This window comes from Amblyomma maculatum, chromosome 8 (assembly GCF_055883805.1).
Source record: "Amblyomma maculatum isolate TAMU_Amacu chromosome 8, ASM5588380v1, whole genome shotgun sequence".
NCBI lineage: Eukaryota > Metazoa > Arthropoda > Arachnida > Ixodida > Ixodidae > Amblyomma > Amblyomma maculatum.
This window is the reverse complement of record NC_139351.1, coordinates 97,984,435-98,008,154: the sequence shown is the minus strand read 5'-3', so window position 1 is coordinate 98,008,154 and position 23,720 is coordinate 97,984,435. Positions and strand designations below refer to the sequence as shown.

Here is a 23,720-nt window from a genome sequence, read left to right as displayed (position 1 = left end):
CACTTTACTCCTGCCATATGCGAGGAAGAGTGAAATGGCCTTTCAATCTTCCAAGAAAAAATGAGTAAAGTGAACATTCTACTCCTGCAGATTTAGATAGCGTTAAAGGTTGTTTTACTCCTGCGATAAAGAAATTATAACTTTCCGTACCACACATGTTTCGATTGTTGCTCGGGCAGCACAAGTGTCCGTATTGGACATTGAAGCAGGCTTCTTTTTCATTTTTTCCTCCTGTCTGCGTGATACCGCTTTAAATAGTAGTAATCAGCTATCAAGGGTAAAGACTTCCAGGCGTGTCGTCTGCTACTGTTTTCAACTACGAAACTGTCAACTGCTCAAACCAAATTTACCTGAAGAAATGAATAACCTACGACCATCTAACTTCACAAATGAACTTTATTATTTGAAAATAATTTATGCATTCACAAATACTTGATAGTTATCAAACTCATGCTCCCTCTTCTTTCTTTTTTTTTTTTTAGCGTTGCGCAACTGTTGCTCTCCTTGTTCAGTTCAAGCGCTGCGTTAGCTGTGCGTTGTTTGTTCTTGCGGCCTGTCAGTTACATCGTATTTCGCTTAGAAATCCTCTATTACCGCCGGCTTGACCTCTTAAACTACCCTGTTATATCATTATGAAATGCATCGCAAGCCTCAAGCCTTCGCAGTGTTCACCATTTGCAGCGCGCACACAGGATATGACCTGCAACTTGCTTTCAATGCTCGCTCGCCAACGGCATCAACGGTCTCCGGACAATAATGGAGTCATTCAGGTAAGGTTCGCTTCTATTTTTTTTTTTTTCCGCAACTGCAAGTTTAAAACGCGCAAAAGCGTCTAGACTTCTGTTCATTAGCACATATTTTGAAGCCTCAGTTTTACCAAGCGCTATTTTCTTGTACTGGGAGCAGTGGCATTGTCGCTTGTTCGAACATGGGAGGCGCGTAGGCGCTATTTGTTTTGGCAGTGCTGTAACCGCTAATTTTCTTCCGTAGACACAGAAGTATGTGTTCTTGTGCATACATACTTTAATAACTTCCATTTTTTATCATCACAAATATGCATCGGCAGTCACGTTTATGTCCGGTTGAGTGAGGCATTACAATTTTGTTCCTTGCACTTCCAGGTGTACACTGTTTTTGAAAATGTTCTCCTGGAAGACAGCTGCTTGCTCAGGGTGGATGCTTGCTTGGTTGCTAAAGGCGTCCCGTGAACAGCATTAAGCTCGTAAGTGTGTTCTTCCGTCACATGATTCTCAAAAGGCACTACCATGATTAATGGTGATAAATGCTTTATTTGCCTACCTATGCTGTACAAGTGGAGGAACCGCGGCCTTAGGCTAAGCACATGCCCACAAAGTGCGGTAAGCTGTTGCCATGGTCTCCTAGGCTGTTCTGTCTGAGGACGTCATTGCATATTAGGGCACTTCAGATGGGCAAGCAGCTTGAGTATGCGAATGTGTTTGCTTGCACTTTATGTTCTGAAGATTAGTGTCGTGTGTAGCAGCCAATCAAGGAAGTAATCGTGAGTTAATCCGAAAAAAATGAATTGTTCATTTTTCACTTCCTGGCATACTTTTTTTCTTCTGTAGAAAAGTCACTTATAAACAGTATGCATACTTTTTTTATAGCTGCAGCATGGACATGCTGCATAAAGCCCTGTTATAAAGCCACTTTGAAACCTCAAAGAAGTAAAGTTGCTATTTAGGTCATGCTCATAAGAAAGAGAAGCTGCTAAGAATGGCTCACGAATTAATTGTCGAGTCATAAAGAATATTCTTTGTTGCTGTGCAAAATAATGCAAAATGTCCTACATCTAAAAAAAAATCTGGAAACATTTCAGTGACCTGCTGCGTGCTTGCTGAAACACACACACACAAAAAAAAGAAAATGAGGGTGGGGACCAATGTTGAGTGCACACAGGAAGTTGAGTAGCGGAGGAAGTCATCACCGAGCTCTATGACAGCAGACTTGGCATGGCAAGGAGTCATAGAGCACTGGCACGACAGTGTTGCATCGGCTTCAGCTCTTTCCACGCACTTTTGATGGCCTTCCATAACTCATCAGAATTTGCAGTGTGCAGGACCCTTTTTTGCAAAATGGCTTTTAATGCCTGAAATGTTTTCAGTGACTTTCATATCAGTGACCTTAGGAAGCCAAGCTAGTGTAATGGGCTACAAAGCTTTTCAAGGTGCACTTTCACAATGTGCGCCGTGAGGATAGGGAAAGAATGCTGCGGCAGAAAATGCCCATTCTTGTAAGCCATGATTGACAGCTCTTAACCACACGGTCAGAGTAAAGAGCACATAAATGACGAACACAGGTGCTGAACTTCAATTTTATTCTGTAACCACTAATATTCTGCTTATATACCCATAAAGGCACAGACAAGTGGCGATTTTTGACACTTGTGGCAACAAAAACTAATGTGACAAATAAAAACCAAAAAAAGTACCGAAAGGGCAAACCCGAACGAGGAGAGAACGAGATAGGCAAGTTATCTTTTAAGCCGCCAACACATGGAAAGTGGACTAATAAGTACAAAAAAATTACAAATGTGGAAGGAGAGCAGAAAATGGGTAGCAGAGGCAAAGGTAACAATTAGCACAGCAAAATGCATGAGATGAAGTGCACTAAAACTGAAAAAAAAAAAAGCGTCATGAACAGCGACAATGAAGCCAACAATTGACATTGCCAAATGCAGAACACAAGCAGTACTAAATAGCTAAACCAAAGCAAATGAACGAAACGCGCATGATCAACAAGGGTGAAGTCAACAATTAACATAGCGAAAGGATGAAGATGAGGTGCATAAAACCAAACAAGAAAGATAAAATGTCAAGAAATGAATTCAACAAATGTAACAAAGCTAAAACCAGGCTAGATTACAGAATTCCATAAAGAAAGGCAATCTCTTTTTCCAAAAGTGAAATGGAGGGGGTGCTAACACAATCATCCTTGAGCCTCAAAATCTTGGCAGCTTCGACTATTTCATGTGTCAGCTTTACCAATGTGTTTTTAACACTGTTTTTTTTTTTTTCAAAGATTGGGTGGCATGGCTTCTTTGAGTCGGTTCCTGCAGTGGACGGGCAGATTCCTGGGGGATTACCTGAGAAGTCATTTTAATGCTCCATTAGCCTTTCATTGATGCATCAAAAAGGCTTGTTTGTCCATGTATACCTTACGGCAAGTGAAAGGCTTAGAGTGAGCGCCTTCTGTACACTGCTCCTAAGGGTTTTCTGTGCTTCTTGGTGCGGCATCTTTTCTTTTTCATTAACGATCCACGAAAGCTGCAATAGTTGCTCAGGGGCAGAAAAGAACGTCAACTCCTGCTTTCTTTTCACTCATCGTAAGGTTGTGGGAAATTTGGTGCATGCAACGAATCACTGCAACCTTTTTGCGTGGCCTGTGCACTTCAACCAGTGGTTGTGTTTTTGCACTTGGTGTTTTTCAGCACTTTTTCTGCGACAGTGGAGAGGACTTGTAATGGGTACCCTGATTGCGTGAGCCTGCATACCTTTTTCAAGAAGCTTTCTTGCAATTTGTGCTCGCATGACTTGTTCAAGGCGTTGACAAGGGCAGACTGGATGATATTTCTTTTGACCAGCTTTGGAACGAGCGGAGCTGCATGTTAGGAAGGGATTGTTTCCCCTTGGTCCAATCCGCCTTTTGCGCGAGTTTTCTGCGCATGCGCGAAGCCCCAGCGGCGACTGATGAAAACACACTGAGAGACGTCGACGGCGCTTCTCGTCGCCGCACTCATAGCCAACGCACGGGGGCTGGAGGCGCGGTACGTTCACAGCCTCGGTAAAACGATGCCAACCACCTGTGCCACTTACGTCTGCCACTCTCGAGGCGTGCCGGGATGCAAGACGCGTTTTGTTACGTTTCCTTCGGCAAGCCGCGACCTGCAACGGCGTGAAGCTTGGATTAGGGCAACCAAGCGTCAAGACGTGAATGGGCGACCTTGGCAGCCGACTGCGTGCTCTCGACTGTGCGAAAAACACTTCGTTACAGGTATGTATGCATCTAAAGGAAATGTGCATGATGAAAAGTATCTACCGGAGTTTGCACCAAGCCTGTAACCCACCAGTGATAGCCGCAATGAGCATTTGTTCGGCGCGTCTGATGGCGATGTATTTTGTCGTTTGTTGCGAAGGGGCCGGGTAGCGCAGATATCAAAGGTGGTTGTGTGCGCTAGACCGTAATATTTAGCATGTTTTATTGCGACTGCCGCCTGACTAAAAAGAAGAAAAAAAAAAGGTGTTGTGATGCACCGCCGTCAGCGAGCCGAGTGGTTGAGCTGGTCATGAGGCTCGCGAACGGCAGTGCATTAAAACGCCGTATTTTTTTTTTCTTGTTAGTGAGGTGGCAGTCACGATAAAACATGCTAAATATTACGGCCTAGCGCACACAGCCGCCTGTGATATCTAAGCTACCTAGCCCTTTCGCACATAAAGATAAGAAGGGACAAAATACATCGCCTTCAGGCCCCGGTGCAACTGAAGCAATCACGCACCGAAGAAATCCTCATTGCAGCTATCATTGGTGCGCTACAGCCTGGGTGAAAACCAGTAGGTACTTTTCATCATGCCTATTTCGCTTAGATGCATACATACCTGTAGTATGTGTGTTTTTGCCGCTCGGAGCATATGACGCACTTGCACGACGCACAGTATTTTTTTTTTTTTTAATTAAAGGCTCGCCTTCGTGCACGCCAAAGCATCCGGACTTTGTTCCTTTAATGTACGCAATCAGATGCACTTCGTTAGGGAGCTTGATAATCGTCGTCTTCGTCCAACCGTTCGCAACGGCAAGGAAACCGCCCGGCACAATAAATGAGTCTCCTGGAGGGTTCATGCTCGTTCACTTGCAGAGTGGATCGCTCTGGACGTAAAACAGGGTTGGTTCCTGACCGAGATGCGCATCCGATATGTAGGAGATTCACATATGTGTCACCAAGTTGTTGATTCCGCAGAAATCGCGGCGGAGGCAGAAATGAACGTTGGAGATCCTTTCACAACAGAATGAACATTCTCTGCGCACCGAGAACCTTTTCACCACTGCGACCACATCCGTTCCGACTCCTGAGGCCAAACCGGCTACAGCTCTGAATCATCCATTGCCAGAAAAATGCAGCGCTTTTCCTGCAGGTGTGCATTTCGGCCGGGACAATGCCCTTTTCACGGGGTGTGTATATGTGACTCTCTGCCGATCTTCGTGGATGAAATCCTATAGCTGCACGGTTGTAGATGACGCAAGGAGGAAGCGACGCCCATTGCACCATGCCGGCGCCGCGGTGACCGCATTGTGCTCGGTAACTCAAGACACCCCGCGCATATGCGCCGCTCAAAGTCACAGGATACGATTCCACCTAGCTCTGCAGCATCAACAAACCCCTGGCTGCTTTGCCCTTTGAGATCCCTCTCTCTCTCTGCCCCCACGCTCTCCTGTCTGCCGAAAACCTGCACGCGTCGAACACGGCCCGCGCTACACGCTCTTACAATACGAAGATAGTATATGCGTACGTGCGTTATGAGTGGATTGTGAAAACGCTCTACCTTCCCCCATACTGCGTGAACATGATATGCTGCAATCACTGTCACTACTTTCCGCTCCGAGGCCAAAAAAGGGGGGAAGCTTTCGCTTTCTACCAGCGTTGGCGTGGCCATTTCGTATGGTGCGCTCTCGCGTCGTCTGCTACACTGCCACTCAATGTGTTTCCCGCCCGCTCCCGCATGATGGTGCCACATCCTCGCGCAAAAGGCGGATTGCCCGGCACACATAACTGGGTGTAAAGAAGATTCTTAGTTCCAGGATGTGCATGGAATCATTGTCCGGCATTTCGTGCATAAATTTAAGGGGAGCCAGGGCACTCTTAAGGACACTAAAAATTTCAGGTACTTCATGAAAAAAAAAGGCTTCCTTGTCACAGTCGAAAAGAACCAAGAAATCATCCACAAAGCAGAAAATATTTTGAACTTGTTAGTGTTTGAAATGGTTCCTGAGACTTTTGTCATGCATAGCTAAGAACAGATCACTGATAACGGGGCAATACATGATCCAATGCAGATCCTGTGACTTTGGATAAAGTGTAAACCATTCCATTCTAGAAATGTTGATTTTAGGTACACAGAAAGCATAACCAAGAAACCATCTACAGAGACACCACACTCATTCTGGAAGGATACTGCTCCAGGTTTGTCGATAGCTTCACGAACGCATTTCATGAGGTCCCCCATCTTGAGGTATAGAATAAAATAATTTTAACATCTGTAGAAAAACACGGTAGGCTTTCTTTCTATTCCAGTTCAAAGACCTAATGATTTCATCTGCATTCTTTACCAGAAAGGTATCATCGATAGAAAGCAATTTCTGGTTGCCTTGCAAATACATAGACGTCTTTCTGCCAGGTATCCTCCGAAACAATAACGCACAGAGGGCACGAGAGGTATATCTGGCAGAAAGACGTCACTATGTATTTGCATGGCAACCTGAAATTACTTTTTATCGATGATCCCTTTCTGGTAAAGAATGCAGATGTAGTCATTAGGTTTTTGAACGGGAAAAGAAACAAAGCCTATCATGCCTTTTCTATAAATGCAAAAGGCTTGTTTTATTCTATACCTCAAGATGGACCTCATGAAATGCGTTCGCAAAGCTATTGACCAACATGGAACCATATCCTCCCAGAGTGAGTGTGGTGTCTCTGTAGATGGTCTCTTAGAATTGTTTTCTGTGTATCTAAAACAAACATTTGCAGAAAGGAATGATTCACACCTTATCCAAAAGCACGGGATCTGCATCATATCGTGTATTACTTACTCCCTTGCTCAGTGATCTGTTCTTAGTTATGCATGACAGTAGTCTCAGGAATCACTTTGAAAACTCACGAATTCAAAAAATTTTCTACTTTGGGGACGACTTCTTAGTTAATTTAGACCGTGACGTAGAAACCTTTTTTCATGAAGTACCTGAAGTTTTGAGTGTCTTTAAGAGTATCCTGGCTCCCCTTGAATTAAAGCAAGAAATGCCAGACAATGATTCCATGTGCTTCTTGGAACTAAGCATCTTCACACCCAGTCACGTGAGCTGGGCATTTGAACCAAGGGGCAACTAGCCCTTCCTATAATATGACTCCGCTCGTTCAAAGCTGGTTAGAAGAAATATCATCCAGTCTGCCCTTGTCAATGCCCTGAACAAGTCATGCGAGCACAAATTACAAGAAAGCTTCTTGAAAAAGGTATGCAGGCTCACGCAATCAGGGTACCCGTTACAAGTCCTTTCCACTGTCTCAGAAAAAGTGCTGAAGCACATAGGCAACACGATAATGTTCCAGGGATTCCTTACATGCACCAAATTTCCCACAACTTTACGACGAGTGAAAAGAAAGCAGGAGTTGACGTTGTTTTCTGCCCTCGAGCAACTATTGCAGCTTTGATGAATCGTTAATGAAGAAGAAAAGCAAAAAAAAAAATAAATAAAAAAGAGGCCGCACTAAGAAGCACAGAAAACCCTTAGCAGCACATGCGGAAGGCGCTCACTCTAAGCCTTTCACTTGCCGTAAGCTATACATGGACCAAACTGGCCGATGAAGGCTAATGGAGCATTAAAATGACTTATCAGGTATATCCCCCAGGAATCTGCCCGTCCACTGCAGGAACCGACTTAAAGAAGCCATGCCACCCAATCTTCGAAAAAAAACTGTGTTAAAAACTCATCGTTATAAGCTGACACATGAAATAGTTAAAGCTGCCAAGATTTTCAGGCTCAAGGATGATTGTGTTAGTACCCCCTCCATTTCACTCTTGGAAAAAAAGATTGCCTTTCTTTGTGGACTTCTCTAATCTAGCCTGGTTTTAGCTTTATAACATTTGTTGAATTCATTTCTTGACATTTTATCTTTATTGTTTCGTTTTATGCACCTCATCTTCATCCTTTCGCGATGTAATTGTAGACTTCACCCTTGTTGCTCATGAGCATTTCCTTCATTTGCTTTGTTTTAGCTATTTAGTGCTCATCTTCTGCATTTAGCGGTCAATTGTTGGCTTCATCTTTCTTGTCATGCACTTTTTCTTTCAGTTTTAGTGTACTTCATCTCGTGCGTTTTGCTGTGTAATTGTTAGCTTACGTCTGTTACCCATTTTCTGTTACCATTGCATTTTTTTTTTCTGTTATTAGTCCGTTGTTCCACGTGTTGGCGGCTTAAAAAATGATTTGCCTATTTTGTTCTCCCCTTGTTCGGGTTTGCTCTTACGGTACTTCTTTTTGTTTTTATTTGTCACAAGTGTCGAAAATCACCACTAGTCGGTGCCTTTATGGGTATATAAGCAGAGTATCAGTGGTTCCAGAATAAGGTTAAAGTTCAGAGCCTGTGTTCGTCTTTTATGTGTTTACTCTGTCCGTGTGGTTAATTAAGCACTGTCAACCATGAATCAACACCATTAGCCCGACAACTTTTTCTATCCTTGCAAGGCCCTTTTAGTAGGTGAGAAAGGAGCTGGTGGCAATGATTACAAAATAAGCTTGGGAGCTCAGCTGACCATCAATGCAGGGAAGAGGTGAGAGGCTGTCTTTGTGGCAACCTCCCCCCCTCCCCCCCCCCCCCCCCCCCCCTTCACATGTTTAAGGATTTTTGAGTGCTTGGCCTGAGGCCATTGACATAAAGGGGATCATACCTTAAAATAGCAGTATTTAATGAAAGTTACAGCCTTGGCAGCAAAACAAACATGGTATATAAGAAAGCAAGCCACATGTCAAAAGACAAAAGTATAATCATTTACTTTTTAGCAACTAGGCAGCACTCTTTTTGTTTCTAGGCCCACCCAGTACAGGCCCACCCAGTAATGCCTTAAAGTTAGGGCTTTTGTGTAGCCATCCTATCTGAATCCTGCTTTGTCACGCCTTTGCCTAATAAATTTATCTGACACATTAAGGCCCTTATCTCACCCCCTGTTACGAACAGGCTGTCACTAACTGAGGCAACAATTTGTAAATTCTTTTTGGTTGCTTTTTGGTGAGATAGTGGGAAGCATCTTTGATTTGGTCTTCATCCCGGTAAGTATGTATGATTATGCCCTCTGAAGCCTCAGCCACTCCAGTTGCTTTTCTGTAGTGCGCTGTCCAGTGATGTCCCTCTAATTCAGAATCTTTTCGCTTGAGGTATCGCGGCAGCCTTATAGGTCCGTAGCCATGCTGAAGCTCTAAGCAATGCATGTTGATAACTGTCCATTTTACAGATTGAAAAAGCGTTCACATCAGAAAGTGAGAAATGAACGATCCATAAATGGGTGTGTTTGGCCAGCGTTTAAATTGCATTTCTTGAATTGTTTGCTGTATAGGACAGTCTTCAGAACATAAAATATGAGCAAGGCCGTTTGTCTGCTCATGCTGCCTGTTCATCTGAAGTGTGCTTATGTGGAGTAACATCCTTAAAGAACAGTATAGCAGATGTGGGCATGCTATTCAACCCATGTACAACCTCTTGACCAATCACTTTGTGGCTAAGTGCAGTTACTACAGGCCTACTATTACCTTCCATGCTATGTGTGTGTTAATTGTTGCACTCCTTATTTAATCTTAAGAGAATGATCTGTGTAGGTAATTGCATAAAATGGATCACTACCTTATTTTGACAACTGATTTATTGCTATTGCTGCCATGCAGCATGTGACACTGATTGAGTGTATTGTTCTCAAGCACTTCCTTCAGCCAATGCTTGGTTTAATAATTTTGTTGTCATTGTCTTGTGTTAAGTAATGGCAATAATTAGTGAACTGGTTGATCTTGTGCCCTTCCAGCAGGTGTGCTTCTGCTTGGCAGCACATGAGAATCAGTGATTCTTGTTTATAAGTCACTGTATCTGTTCTGTTCCCAAACATGTAATTGTACTCAAGGGGACTCAATCACAGTTCTTCAATGCTGTTTTTTTTGTAATACACTAGTTGACTTTGCTTTATATTTGATGATATGTATTCTTTCCTTGACTATCATTGTGTATATCAGTGGGCCTCTTAGATTATCCACTGTCCGCAGGTCGCCTGAGTACAGCCCAGCCATTTGTTTACTAGGGTTGCTCTGGCGTTAGTCTTTCTCCAGATGGACAGTTCCGGGCTACCTGCTGGCTGCTAGACTTGCCAGGATGATTTTATGTTGGCTACTCGCATCCAACTAGCAAACAACGGAGAGGTGATGGGGAGGTGAGGAATGTCTGCGGCTGTTTTTATTGACTAGGACCGCAGAGCTTCGGGTGAAATTATCTTTTGTTTTTAGGGTGTCTTTAATAATGTGCAGGCAGGTGCTCATTTCAGCTGATCTGCAGTGCTCATTTATTACATCTTTAACTGTCGCCGCATACATATTTTGTATGTGTGTGACATTGTCTCCCATCACATAATTTACAAGATCAGATGTTCGTTCCATATTGAGCTTAATGAGTTCGGATTTGCAAATTATATTTGATCTGTCAAGTTCTAGCATCAACTTATTTTACAGCATTGTTCGAGAACCTTCTCGAGCGTGAGAGCAGACCTCAATTCCCTGTGCACTCAGGCATGCGCATTCATGCAAGTATATCGTCAGCATGCGATACACGGTCCGAGTGTTCGGTATTTACTTTTGTAGCGCAGTGGAAAGGACATACTTTGGTAATTGCTCAGAAATATTTTAAGATGTAACGCATGCATGCACTATCACGTTTCACTTGATTCATTAAGGTGGTCACGACAGCTAACAACTGAGCATAAACTAGTTATTGCATTTCACTCCTCACACGTTAAATTATAAATCCTCGAAATTTGAGCTCATTCGGTGCAGCAGATAGTTTTAAAAATAATTTTTATTATTATTGAAATTGGCTTTCTGGTCTGGCAACCATTGGCCGCTGACGTCATGAGATATCATTCCCATGTCGTCTGCTATTCGCGATGTAGTCTATGTAGGCTGCACTTTTGCATTCATGCTTGGATGGTGGTCACAGATTTTTTTTTTTTCAGCAAAAATATTTTATTCGCATATTCTCTTTTCCTTGAAAAGCCTTTACTATAATATGCGACTTTAGTGATCCTCGGACTTGTTTTGGGCTTCGTCTAGAGATTGCCGAGGAGGCTGAAATGGACGGGCTCATGCTGTATAATTCAGCATACAATCAGAAGCATCTTATTCTTACACTATGAGATTTAGCTTGTTTTAGCAACAAGCACTCATGCATATAAAAAGGTACTTGTCCGTTTCTTCCCGCCGTGTACCCGCGCCACGAAAGTGGGGAGGGGTTAGCATTATGTTCCTGATTGCTGAGGTATTGCCGTTGCTCTTTCGGTCCAAAAACTAAGAGTAAGCAAGCATTACCTTGAGGCGAGAGCATACCTTGCAACATTAAAGGAGCAGACAAAACTTTTAAACAAAGCAGTACCTCTTGACGACCTTCCATTGATCAGTTCCGTCGGTGTCGCGGGGCCGAAAACCTCACACTACGGTGATAGGTGCTGGTCGTGCTGGCGTCGTCGCCAGTGTAATGCGAAAAATCATGCGTCGATAAGCTAAAGCTGATAAGCTGACTGACCGTGCCTTATGCTGAAGGAAACATGCCTTATTCTATATTGCTTTTGTGCAGTAGCATCTTCATCAAGCGCTTTCGTCTGAGGGTCGGCCACTGAGTCAATCAACTCCCTCCCCCCTCCCTGCAAAGAAAAAAAAAGTGTCCTTTGATATTGCAGCCTGCATTTCAGACGACGCTCCACCGTGCATAGTCTCCTGTCCGCAGTGATAAGAATGTTTTTAATATGAAAGCGCCTCTACTTTAATAAAACTTTAGCAGCACACCTCTGATTTGAATTCATTATGCAATTGGGGCTGGTACAAAAGCAGCCAATGGTGTGTGCTGTGCCTTCACTGTGGGGAACAACTGCTAGCATGACCAGCGTGGCAGTACGGCCTTGCATGTTGTTTTTCATGCATGATGGCTCACACGGGGAAGATTGGGAAAAAATAAGGCGATAGACAGTGCATGCATTTGGCATTTCTCAAATATTTCTGAGTGCTTCCGAAAACACATTCTTTTTTCACTGTGCAGAAAAATGAAATGAAGACGTGAAAAATTAATGCACTCATGATACTGATGTACTGTCTTTGCCAGAAGTAACCAGGCTGCGTGTTCCGCTTCTCAGTCGGTTAGCAGAGAATTCATAAAACTTCTGATGCTGTAAATTGGTGCAACATAAATGAGAGCTCCTGTCTTCACTTGCCAAAAAGTTATGATCCTCAGGGGATCCATGTTAGCTTCAGAATACAAGCAAGAAGCAAAACATGCAGCCTGGTTACTTTTGGCAAAGACGGTACATGCACTTATTAATGTGCCTTCTCGAGTACGTACTGGGAGCTGCAACCCACGGCAATGCTCGAGAAGGTCCTCAAACAGCAAGTCAAGTAAAATAAGCTGAGTACGGACTTGAGAGATGAAACGTATTTTGCAAATAAATCGATTTAATGAGCATAGTATGATGCAAACATCTGCACTTGTAAATGGTGAGAAGAGATATGTTGCCCCACATACACAAAATAAGTAAGCAATGGCAATGGAAAGACACACAAGATGTCCACCACGACTGGCAGAAATAAGCACTATCCTTGAGATTGTACGAAATGTCTTGTTCACTAAAGTACCGCACATGCTCACCACTTCCATATAACCTCTGTTGTCTGCTAGCCGCCCAAGCGCAACCCACACTAAATCATCCTTGTGAGAGTGTGGCATTCAGTGGCATATCATCAGAGAAAAAATGACCCCCCCCCCCCCCCCCCCCCATACACACAGAAAAATGTAAGAGCTGGCTCCACGCTCGGGCGCCCCTTAGGCTAATAACTTAAGCCCAGTGACAAGGTGGCACGTATGCGGAAACTAACGATAAAAAAGAGTAAGCGTGACAAATGTCTCTTAAATGTAATGTATGTTCATTATTTTACCTGTGTTTGCTGTGTTTTTGGTCATTTATTTTTAATGTGACAGTATTGAAGGCCCCGTTTCCCCAAAATCTTGCATTGTTGGTGGCAACGTCGTGAGCAAAAAAGTAATGAGCAAGGGTTCTAGCATTTGGTAATAAGCAGGTGACATTTTTGTGAGTCAGGCATTGATTTTTGGTGTTAGTTTGTGTGGCATCATGAGGCCGCATGAGATGCCGAATTGCCTGGAGCTCCTTACGATTGAAGGGTGAGATGGGCCCTTCCGAGTCGCACTTTTGTGCAATGTTGCTAAAGCAGGTATATATATATCTATGTCAGGTTGTCTTTCAGATAATGTGGTAGCTTATCACTGTATGCTAATGAATGTTTGAGATAAATGGATCAGTGACGAAGCGAATAGCAGTATGCAGGTACGAAAAGGTAGGTCACCTTGTAGAAATGCAGACTGAAGACAGTCAAACTACCACATTATACCCTTAAAGGCAGACTTTAAGTATCCCTCCAGGTCTTAATTTTAATTTATTTATCCGAGGGCTGTTTTTAGCACCTGTTTTCCTTCCGGATTTGGTTTTCATTTATAATTGTATGAATTTAAGGTAGTCTCATTTCTCGCAAGGGTGGAAGAACGGGCTAGTTGCTGGTTCATATTGGGAAAGGAAAAAATGATTGCACACTCGACAAAGTGCTGTGTTGTCATTTTTTGTTCATGTCTCAAAAATGCGCTGTTATTTTTTCTCAAGCTCTGTTCTTACTGAGCTTTTTCATTTCACCTCAGATGCATGACCTACAGTAATGAAGAAGGACATGCCGCTTTGTTTATGCCTTATCACTTAATGTTGTAGTATTATATTTTTTTTTCTTATGTCTATAGCCCTGTGTTTTAGATAAAAAGAACGACCGAGGTTGCCCTGCTTTGTTATATTGAACAACAATGCACCATAAAGTCATCCCGCTGTCAAAACATGCATGAACATCGGAGCATATCCTACCTTCCGTTATCACTCTCAAAGAAAGTGTCTAGTATGCAGAAACACTAAGGCGGTAGGCATTGCTAGTGAAGTTAACTGCCGCCTGACCACATGCCCACAGGCTACGAGGTCAGCCACTCAGTGTGTATGTGTGTAAGGGCTGATGTGTTAGCAGAATTAGGGTAGCAGCAGCTTCTCTACACTGCCAGGAAATGAACCACTGACAGGGTTTTAATTAGTTTGAATACTTGTCACGCAGTATGCTGTGTTGGTCCAACTGGTCACATTGCAATGCATCACCTTCTTAGTTGGATCTCTGCCTTCTCCACCACTGCAGAGTGTAGGTAGCAGTGTGTTATTAGTCTGTGCAGACGTAATTGAGCAGAAAGGTTGCTTTGTGGTCCAAGCAACAGCGATCCGATATCACCTTTTTTAAAGGTTGTTGGGCTGGTGGAGTGCATTACACAAATATTACATGTATAATGTATGTTCTGCATGCACATGTGCTTGGTAGCATTGCCGCAGTATCTTTGACTATTCAGGATCGATGACAAGAATGCCAGCCTACCTACCACCAGCTGTTGTGAACACCTCGATTACTATATTATTGCGTTGCTATAGTGGCTTATCCACAACCAATGACTCGGTCAAAAGAACATAAGCACTCCAGAGAGCTTAGACGTTAGCTTGACAGGGTCAGGGTGCTTACTGAATTTGGTATGGCAAGCATAATGCAAAAAAGGAAGTGGTGGCAGTCCTAAAACTTTTACACTCTGCTAGATATAACTTCTGTGTGGATCTTGCATGAAAGTAGCAATTATCAGTCAATTTTGCAAATATATTCAGTGGAATCAGCTGTGCAATACAGTATGATGCTATATCTGGCTAATTGCACATACATTTAGGTTTTTTTTTTATTCTGCAAGCTGGCCATAAGGCATATTATAAAAACCCATTTAAATTGTTTTCCATAAGTAACCGAAGAAGGCTCTTGCTCTTATCGTTGTCGGTGAGCCATTTGGAGAAGTCCGCTTGCCTTGTTGCAGTTAGTCCTACTTCCTGCTGAATCTGTCCTTGATGGTCCCTGCACAAGTGCACAGCAGGTGGCGAACATCCACTTCTGCAGCTGGTGTGCAACACTTCGGGCATGTGGCGGGTCCGATGTCTTCTTGAGATTCCCATCAGCATGTTACAGATAGGGTAAGGGCCGCCCCAGCTCTTATTCTTGTTTCTTGCTATTGTTGTCTGCAGTACTAAAACCTGGCTCCTCATCTCCCTGGTATATGAAGTAATCAATTACAGGCTCTGCATCTCAAATACCCATATATTTGAACCTTTGAACAACAACAGCATCTGGGGACATCACATGCAAAGATTTGAAAATACGCAAACAGACAGGCTAAAGTGACACTCCAAGCTAACCTCATGGTGTCATTACGTGGTTGACTGCTGCCATGCGCAAAGTACAGATGTGTCTGAATTGTTCTTTATATGCCACAGAGCTAGACGATGATAATGATGGCAGCAGGCAGGGGCAGTACCTCGGGGTGTATGCAGGGCCACTGTACTATGCAGATTCCATTTCCTTCCAAATAACAGGTTCCAAATTTACAAGGAGTGGCTCATACATAAATGTAGCCCTTAGTCGAGTGTAAAAGGCACTCTATATTTCCTTGGTATGGATGATCAGGTCGTTTAGGCTTTTTGAGAAAATGTATTGCATAAAAGGGTTGCCCTTTCTCAGTATTATTTACACTTGGCAAAGTGCTAGACTGCATTATGCAAAGATAGTCTGCAGTCTACCTCTCCCTTCTTGCCACCCTGCTGAAAGATATCTGTTGTATGTCTGTAGCAATGCATCCGTCTGTTGTTTCAGGCTACTAGGAAAAGTGACACTATGCACAGGCAACCGTAATAAGCATACTTATTGCGTCCCCACTAGCAACGTAAAGCAATTTGCCTTTACAGTGGTCTTGTTTATGCTCTTTCAGCTAATTGCTTGCCTTTTCATGATGCTATTTCCTTACACCTTTTTACTGCAAAATTGCCATATATGTGCCCTGGGGGTGAAACCGCAGCCATCTGCTGGGAAATAAATCACATGACTGCATTAATTTTGTAAGAACTGAATCTGCAGTTTTTACCACACATTAACGGTGCATTAGAAAGACACCAGTATCAGTTCTGAATGAAAAATGTAACCCTTACTAAATTTTATGGACATAAACACGTGAAAAAGTGCTGGCCTTTACACATTCTTTAAACTGACCACTGAAAGTCAGCAACAGAGCTATCTATAGATACATACACCTTCACATTGTCTTTTTGTTTACTGTTAAATACAAATAAAGTCAGATATCCAAGCATTCAGGCGCCTGATGCAGTCATTGGTTGTGGGTGTGCTGCTTTAGGAATGCAATAATAAAGCAGTTGAGGTGTTCACGACAGCTGGTGGTTAGGTGGGTCGGTGTTTTTGTCATCAACCCTCAACAGTTAAAGGCTAACCAAGCAGATGTGCATGCAGAACATCAATTGTACGCATAGTTTTTGTTTAAAGCATTCTAGCTGCACATCGAGCTTTAAATAAACTGATACCCAGTCGCCGTTGCTCTACTTTTGAAGCAACCTTTCTGCACAAGTAGATCTGCACATACCAACAAGCCTGGTAGGAAGTGGCTCTTTAGCATAACACCATCGGCTGCTGTCTAGTTTCAATTGATGAGTGTGCACTGCTCTACCTACAAAGGAGAGGTGCAGATTATTTGCTCTGTGTGCTATCTGCACGCTCCAGTAATTGAGAAGGTGCAGATCCATTTGGGCAGGTGACACATTGTCATGTGACCAGTTCGGCTAACAAAGCATACTTCGTGGCTCGTATTCAAACTTCTCAAAGCCCTGTTAGTGGTTGATCACTGCCAGTGTAGAATAGCATTAGTGAAGCTGCTGCTACCCTGACCCTGCTCACACTTCAGAAGTTTTGCCTAGCCGGCACACTGACGGACCAACTGATCGACCTTGTAGCCTGTAAGCATGTGCTCGGGCAGTGGTTAACTTTACTAGTGCTTCTGATTTATAGTTTCTTGCACTGTTTTTTACATGCTCGACACTTTCTTTGAGGATGATAATGGGAGTTAGGATATACTCTGATCTTCATGCATGTTTTGACAGTAGGGTGACTTTATGGTGCATTGTTGTTCGTTATAACAAAGCAGGGTGACCTCGGTAGTTCTTTTTGTCTCAAACTCAAGGCTATAAACACATATTTTGACAGTAGCTCCACCCTCGTTCACAATAAGCATTTGTGATAGCTGAGGCCAATATAGGTGGGCTCTACTTCAGAGCTAGAAAAAAGTAGTGAAACCAGTACCAACAAGTTCCATAAGTACTCACTGGTACCAAGCTGTCGAGGATTTTCTCTTTAGTCTGACATATCGAATACACACACATGTGGCAGCTGTTAAATTAGGTTTAAAAAAAAATAAAAACAACAGTAGGCGATAATGCGTAAACAAATTCATCTTCTTCATTGCTGTAGGTAATGCATCTGGGGTGGAATGAAAAAACTCAGTAAGAATAGAGAGCTTGGGAAAAAAATAAACCGCACTCCTAAGACATTGAAAAAGAAAGAGATGACAACACAGCGCTTTGTCCTTGTCTCAAGAGAGTGCTGTTTTTTTTTTCCCAGAGATGAACTACCAGCTAGCTCATTTTTCCACCCTTGCAGGAACAGAGACCACCTTAAATCGACGCGGTGCTACAAATGGAAACCAAGTCCGGAAGGAAAGCAGGTGTTAAAAATCTCGGAAAAATAAATTAAACCTAACTTTAAAACCTGCAGGGATACCTAAAGTCTGCCTTTAAGGGTATGCTGCTAGTTGCTTCGTCACCGATCCATTTATTTCAAACATTTATTAACATACAGTGATAAGCTACCACATTATCTGAAAGACAACCTGACATATATATACTTGCTTTAACAATTGTATAAAAGTGCGACTCGGAGGGGCTTGATTGCCATCTCACTCTTCAATCACAAGGAGCTCCTAGCAATTCGGCATCTCATGCGGCCTCATGATGCCACACAAAGTAACACCAAAACTCAATGCCTGACCCACAAAAATGTCACCTGCTTATTACCAAATGCTAGAACCCTGCTTATGACTATTTGCTCACGACATTGTCAACAATAATGCAAGATTTTGGGGAGAATGGGGCCTTCAATACTGTCACATTAAAAATAAATGACCAAAAGCACAGCAAAAACAGGTAAAATAATGAATATAAATTACGTTTGAGACATTTGTCACACTTTTGAGTGCACTTAAGTTATCTCATTAGCCTACGGGGCGCCCGAGCGTGGAGCCAGCTCTTGCATTTTTCTGTGTGTAGGGGGGAGGGGGGCTACTTTTGGTTGCTCCAGAATGCGTTCATTTTTTCTCGACGATATGCTGCTGGATGCCAGACTTTCACAAGGATGATTTAGTGCGGGCTGCGCTTGGGTAGCTAGCAGACAACAGAGGTGATATGGAAGTGGTGAGCATGTGCGGTACTTCATTGAACACGACATATCGTACAATCTCAAGGATAGTGCTTATTTCTGCCACTCGTGATGGACATCATGTGTGTCTTTCCATTGCCATTGTTTACTTATTTTGTGTATGTGGGGCAACATATCTCTTCTCACCATTTAAAAGTGCAGATGTTTGCGTCATACTATGCGCATTAAGCCGATTGATTTGTAAAATGCATTTCATCTCAAGTCCATACTCGGTTTACTTTACATGGCTTGCTATTTGAGGGCTTTCTCGGGCATTAGCGCGGATTGCAGCTCCCTGTGCTTAGTCAGGAAGGCACATTAATTCGTACATGTACAGGGTCCTTCAAAATATGTGCGAACACGGCGAAGCGTGCCCGCGCTCCGTGAGCGTCAGCGCATCCGGCGCGGTCGCGCATCGAAACAATGTGGCGCATGCGCACGCTATGTGCGCATGCGAACGCTTCGAATATGTGCGAATATGCGAATATGTGCGAACGCTTCGCCGTGTTCGCACATATTTTGAAGGACCCTGTACATCAGTATCATGAGTGCACTCATTTTTCACATGTTCATTTCATTTTTCTGCAAAGTGGAAAAAGGACGTGTTTTGGAAAACACTCAAATATTTGAGAAATGACCAATGCATGCACTATCTATCACTTTATTCGTTCCCAATCTTCCGCGTCATGCATCATGCATGGACACCAACATGCAAGGACTGTCACGTTGGTCATGCTAGCGGTTTCTCCACAGTGACGGCACAGCACACACCATTGGCTGCTTTTGTACCAGCCCCAATTGCATAAAGAATTCAAACCTGCGGTGTGCAGCTTAATTTTTATTTATGGTAGAGGCGCTTGCATATTAAAAACATTCTTATCGACGTTATGCATGGATGACGGCATGCAACAGACACACTGTCGTGTCAGCTCTACCACATAGTGTCCTCTTTTCCCCTGATAGATTCCTAAGACTGCACTGCATTCCCATCCAGCAATGGAGCCAAAGTTCGAGCGTCACCGATGCTGGCATCGACAAATCCCATTGATGCTCTCTCTCTCTCATGCTCCCTGTTTCCGCACTCCTTTATGTTGAGTTTTGAGAAACTAAAATCAGCTTTAAACCTGTGCCCTTTTAGCCATTTAAAGCTGTGTCTAGCTGGGTCAAAGCTATTGCATGACCTTTCAATTTTTTTTTATCATATGTTTTTGGACTCCTAAAATCGTGACTCCCATTTGAGAAACATTGCTTTTTGATGGCTGAAGTGAAACATGATAGTGCATGCATGTGGTACATCTCAAATATATCTGAGCTATTACCAGAGCATGTCCTCATTTCCACTGCATTGAAAAATAAAATACCATGCACCCAGATTGTGTTTCACACACTGGCGATATGCTTGCATGAATGCGCATGCCTGAGCATGTACTGAGGGCTATGATCTGATGTCACACTCGAGAAGGTCATTAAATGATACCATAAAATAAGCTGAGGCTATGCACTTGACAGATGAAAGATATATAGAGAATCCGAGTTCAGTGAGTTCATTATGAAATAGAAATCTGCAATTGTCAGTTGCCTGGTGGGAAAGAGTGCCGCATGCATATTATACGTATATAAGCAGCGACAGCTGACAAAGAAAAAGATACCATAGGTGGGCACCATGGATCAGCTAAGAGCACCTATGATGCCCTCGGATAAAAGAAATGTCGCATGATACTCCTGTCCTTCTAGTCAGTTTAAAAATAGTGCATAAATTTCTCACTTCTATATCATCTCTCCATTGTCTGCTAGTTGGAGGGCTGCAGCGAGCATAAAATAATCCTGCCATGTCTGGCTGCCAGTAGGTACAAACAAGACAAATATGAATAAAAATTGAAAACGTTGCTTATGCTTTCTCTAGTTTCGCTGGCTGCTAGCTTCCCTATGTAATTTGTCATTTGATAGATTTCATTACTACAAAAGCAGCGTCACTTCAAAATTTACATTGTCATGGTCTTGCCTGAGTGGCAGTATTAACTTAAAATTGTATAGACTCCATAATAATGCCACAGCATTCATGGCTTTATTCTGGATATAGTCTGATATAGGCATTTTGAGCAAAAATCATAAATCATGGGCATATCTCTAGCAGGTGGTGGTTGGCTGGTGACATGGCTGGACACTGCTCAGTGGTTGTGCATGTCACGAGTCTACATGACACGGCTAAAGGCCCGTTCACACTTGCGACTAGCAGCGGTCGCGTGACCGTTTTGGTCGAAAAGCGACAGTCGCAAATGGTCGCATCGGTCGAAAAGCGACTGCCGCGGGCCGATCGGGCACTGCTCGAATTTTCAGTCGCGCGACTACTAGTCGCAAACCATTTCACCAATCAGCGAGGTCCCGGAGTACTTGATCGAGCACCTTCTCAATGCAATTAAAGAATACCCCTACCTTTTCAACAAACGGCACCCGGAATTCAAAGGCAGGGAGATAGGATATCGCCTGGGAGGAGATTGGAAAGATATTTGGACTATCTGGTAAATACCATGAACTTTTAAGAAATGGATTTTTCACGCAGGTGCAACATTTTATATTGACACCACGGTGATTGACATTGTCTATTCGTCGTCGGCGTTTTCCTGGAAACACGAGAGCGCGGCATGCGTACCGGCTCGCCTGAAAAAGCTGAAGTGTCTGGCAGGCGGCAGCTACCGACGTTCACTGTCATCGCCCAGCAGCTCTCCTACTCCCAACTCGTTCGGAACGAGAACAGAACGAGAAGGCGACTGTCGCAAGTGTGAACATTGGTAGTGGCGAGCTCCTCTCCTCTGGTCGCGCGACTGGTAGTCGCAAGTGTGAATAGACCTTAAGTTGGCAGATAGGAATTCTGGCTTTAACCAAGCCATTAAATGTGCCCGAGTGACCTAGGGGTAGCATGTCTTTGTCTGGATCCAAGGTTCTTTGGATCTAGTCAACCAGGCATCCCCAGGTGACTCAGGCAGGTTCAGATCTCTTGGTTAAAGCAGGTCTCTATATCTTTATGTGGTCTAACATAATGTGATGGCTTACAACTGCGTTAATGAGTATGCACAACATAATAGAATAAATTGTGGGGTTACTCAATTACCCTGTAGTGAAGTGTCTGTACATGAATGAGAATCCACACGGAAGCCCCAATGTGCTCCATCATACACTTAAGGTAGAGTTTAAAGGACCCCCGATTTTTTTGCGTGTTGTCTTTATAACAGTGTGCATGACTATACATGGATTACCACATAGTATTTGTTTATGGCTGCTAAATAATACAATCTCTCCCATCATCTGTTTCAATTTCAATGCCATAGCAATGGCTGTGTCAGAAATCAGTATAGGTCATGGAAGGCATGAAAAACAAGAAACTGCAATATCTGCTTCATGATTTTATTCACTATATCGCTGAAGCTAGCCTGGTTCAGGAGCAGTCATCACACCGAACGTGCCTTTATGACCTTCTTGATATTTGACACAAAAGCCTTCTTCTCCTGGATTCTAAATATAACTAAACTCAAGGATTCATTCAAGTTATTAACACGAAAGCGTTACTTCGCTATGTTCACAGATTTCTGTCCGTAGACCGCACCCGCAAAATCGTGTCCGCAGCAGTTGCGAGTAATTAAGAAACGTGAGAGGTTAATGAGTGGTGTCAATCGATAGAGGCTGACGTAATGTTGCTGCCGAAAAATAGGCCAGTAAGCTAGTTAGGTAATTAATTACAGGCAAAAAATGTAAAAGTTCTCTGCAGCAGTTGTGAGTAATTGAGAAGTGGTAGAGGTTAATGAGTCCAATTGATAGAGGGTGACGTAGTGTTGTGTGCGAAATAATAATTAGGCCAATAAGGTAATTAGGTAATTAATTAGAGGCAAAACATGCAAAATCATGTCCGTAGCAGTTGTGAGTGATTGAGAAATCGTAGAGGTTAATGAGTGGTGTTAATTGATAGAGGGTGATGTAATGTGTGCAAAGAATTAGGCCATTAAGGTAATTAGGTAATTAATAAGAGGCAAAAAATGAAACAGTAAAGGCAAAAATGGTCTCATTAGCTAATGGCTTGGTGCCACATTAGAATGTATCAAATACTAAAATAATTAAACCAGTGAATTAAGGTGACTTCAAGTATGTGACATTACACAACCTGAAGTCGAGCTAAAAAAGGGCATATGAAGGGATTAGCATGCAATTTCAAAGTACCAGACTAAAGTAGTTAAGGCAGTCAATTAGAGTGGCGTCAAAGGTGTGACGTCACGCAACTGGAAATAGAGCTGAAAAGGGGCATAGGAAGGGATTGTGCAATTTGAAAGTACCAAAGACTAAAATGAATAAACAAGAAGTGGATAATGTGAGCTAGAGGCTGTGACGTCGCACTACCAACCGGAAGTCTAGCTGAAGAAGGGCATAGGAAGGGATTGGTGCACAATTTGAAAGTACCAAAGAAAATGGGTAAACAATAAGTGAATTAAGCAAACAGAAGCAACCAACAGCAGATTCCGTGCTTTTGCATTACTCCAATTCAGATTCTGCAGCGCTGTTTTTAGTTGTAGATGGATGCCACTCTGCAGAAGCGGCCTCAGTAAACTCCAGAGGGAGTAGAGGTTCGCTAGTACAGCTGCATGTGTTCTACATCCAAAGCCAATTCTCGAGCAACAAACGGTCCAGTGCCGGCCAGGCTTGTGTTTAGCCTCTGAGGGACTAGCATAGTGGTATTCCCACTTGAGGTATAGCAAATTGGCAGTCAGAATAAACGAAGTATGTGGATTTCTAGATCACTAGCTTTGTTTAATGATTTGGAATGAAAAGTCTACACTTGGTCATGATGTGCCACTGCTAGGGCATACCTAGGTGGCGACCCCAGGCGTTCACACCAAGTTTTGTTTTGTTGCATTAGCTGTAGGTTAAAATGAAAACTTGAAATTAGGAGTATGTTTAGTTGCTTATAATGGTTTGCTTTAACCTCCCTTGCATTGTTTTTATTTATATGCAGGCACCTGGAAAATGCAAGGATATCTTGAGCGGCTTCACTCGGCTCGGCAAGCTGCGATGTGGTCGAGCGGCAGGATCACTTGGTTAAAACTTTGCTCACAGGATCACTTGGCTTGTAGCAGTGTTCTGGGCATCTAATGCCAATTAGACTGTGGTGTCGAAAACACTGATGGGCCTAGACCTCACAGAGCACATCCCAAATGTATTGCTGGCATGCACAGCAATTGTGAGAAAATAAAAGCTGTCATCAGCGTGCTTTTGCATCC

The 23,720-nt window shown here is 43.1% G+C and overlaps 1 long non-coding RNA gene across 1 annotated transcript; it reads left to right on the top strand.

Annotated features, from left to right (window-relative positions):
- Positions 1-510: 510 nt before the first annotated feature.
- On the top strand, positions 511-23,709 carry LOC146181915 (uncharacterized). The gene is made up of 3 exons (XR_014700304.1): positions 511-770; positions 1,122-1,222; positions 23,456-23,709. It is a non-coding gene; the product is annotated as an uncharacterized LOC146181915 (long non-coding RNA).
- Positions 23,710-23,720: the final 11 nt, after the last annotated feature.